Here is a 2,421-nt window from a genome sequence, read left to right as displayed (position 1 = left end):
AGGTATATCTAATAGATGGCATCTCTAAATTTATCAACACACAACTATTTGTTCCTACACCTTGCAGGAAAAAAGCAAGATTTGTTCCTGAGTCCTTACTTAATTGCACATAAACACACAAAGGTGCATAAAAAATACATATACACATATATGCACAAAGACACACACATAACTACATATGCTCATATTTAAACATGTACACATATACACTCACCCATATTATACACATATGCACACACAAAAATACACACATGTATACACAGATCTGCCCTCTTTCAGAAGAATATATGGCAGGGTATTGGCTTAGCCCTAGATTTATCTCTTTCTGTGAAACATTTATGTTTCCCCTCTACCCGCTCTAGATTTTCCATAGAACTAAGATCAGGGGTCAGCAAACCTCAGCCTTACGGGAAGAATCTGGTCTGCCACCTGTTTTTATATGATCTGAGAGCTAAGAATGGTGTTTACATTTTTAAATGGTTTGAAAATTCAAAAAACTATTTTATGTCATATGAAAATTGCATGAAATTATATTTTCATGTCCATAAATAAAGTTTTGTTGGAATATAGCCATACTCATTTATCTCATATTATCTAAAGCTATTTGGGCTACAACAGCAGAGTTGAGTAGTTGCTACATCAACCGCATGTGGCTCTCTCATCTTTTCACACTGGTGCTCAAGACACTACCAATCAAAGTGATGCAGTTATAAATCCTTAGTGTTTCAAGTGCCACACATTATCTCCATTCCATGAGTTTTTCCTATTATTTTTATTACTAGTGCATACACATCTTGAAGCAGAAAAATAAAAGAAATGCGGACTTCTTTTGTTGTATTTTTAAGACACAGTAGAGTGTGGATTATTTTGTTGTTGAATTAGGTCAATAAATAAGAATTTTTTTAAAAAGGCATCGTCTACGGCCATGCTACCCTGAACAAGCCCAATCCCATCTGATCTTGGAAGCTAAGCAGGATCGGGCCTGGTTAGTACTTGAATAGGAGACCACCTAGGAAGACCGGGTGCTGTAGGCGTAAAAAAAATTTTTTTAAACAAGAGATTGTAAGAGGACAAGGTCCTTGGTATCTGCGAGGTCAACTAAGGGTTGCCTCACCTAAAAATAAACAAACAAACAAACAAACAAACAAACAAATAAGTAATTAAGTAAGGCATCAACATCATGCTAGAAGTCCTAGCAAGAATAAGATGCAAGAAAAATAAATAAAAGGTATACAAATTGGAAAAGAAGGAAAAGATGGTCCTTATTTGCAGATAATATAATTGTCTATGTAGAAAATCTTATAGAAGCTACTAAAATCTATAACTAACATGTAAGTTTAGCAAGTTCACAGAATAAAGATCAATATGAAAGGTCAATTTTATTCTTGTATACCAGCATGGAATAATTAGAATCTGAAATGTAAAAACCAATAACCATTTAAAATAGCACCCCCCAAAATAAAATACTTAAGTGTAAGTCTACTGTACAGAAAACTATAAAACACTGGTAAAAGAAACCATAGAATAGCTAAATAGGGAGACATTCCATGGCACAAATTAGAAAGCTCAATATTGTTAAGATGTCAGTTCTCCCTAATCTCTCTAAATTTTCAATGCAATCCCAAATCAAAATTCCAGCAAGCTTTTCTATTGGTATCAACAAGCTAATTCTAAAATTCATACAGAAAGGCACAGAACTAAAATAGCTAAGGCAATTCTAAAAAAGAGGAACAAAATTGTAATACATTACCTGATTTCAAGACTTATTATAAACCTACATTAACATAAAGAGTGTGGTATTGGCACATAGATCAATGAAACAAAATAGAGCCTACACATATACAGTCAACTGGTTTTTGGCAAAGGGTAAAAGTTAATTCAGTGGAAAAGGATACCTTTTTAACAAATGTTATTGAGAAAATTAGATGTGAATTTACAAAAACAATGAACATAGACACATATTTAACATCTTAAATAAAAGTTAACTCAGAATAAATCATAGATCTAAATTAAAATGTAAAACTATAATATTTCTAGAAGATATTGTGTAAAATCTGCATAACTTGAGTCTGGTGATGGGTTTTAGATAATACACCAAAAGCATAATTTGTGAAAGAAAAATAACTGAATTTTAAAAATCTCGGACTTCTTCAACCTTAAATATTTTTTTGCTCTGTGAAAGACTGATAAGAGAATGAAAAGACAAATCATAGACTGAGAGAAAATATTTGCAAATGTTATATCTGATAAATGACTTGCATCTAGAATCTATAAAGAACTTTTAAAGTTCAATTAAAAAAACTAATTACAAAATAGCAACATCTGAACACACTTCACTGAAAATAATATGTGAATGGCAAATAAACACGTGAAAAGAAGCTCGACAGCATCTGTCATAAAAATGCAAATCAGAACTGTAAT

At 32.0% G+C, this 2,421-nt stretch overlaps 1 pseudogene; it reads left to right on the top strand.

Moving 5' to 3' along the window:
• Window positions 1-915: 915 nt before the first annotated feature.
• On the top strand, window positions 916-1,034 carry LOC112475563 (annotated as a pseudogene).
• The last annotated feature ends 1,387 nt before the right edge of the window (window positions 1,035-2,421 follow it).

Source organism: Pteropus alecto, unplaced genomic scaffold (assembly GCF_000325575.1).
Source record: "Pteropus alecto unplaced genomic scaffold, ASM32557v1 scaffold171, whole genome shotgun sequence".
In the NCBI taxonomy this organism is placed as follows: domain Eukaryota; kingdom Metazoa; phylum Chordata; class Mammalia; order Chiroptera; family Pteropodidae; genus Pteropus; species Pteropus alecto.
This window is presented reverse-complemented; position numbering and strand designations above follow the sequence as displayed.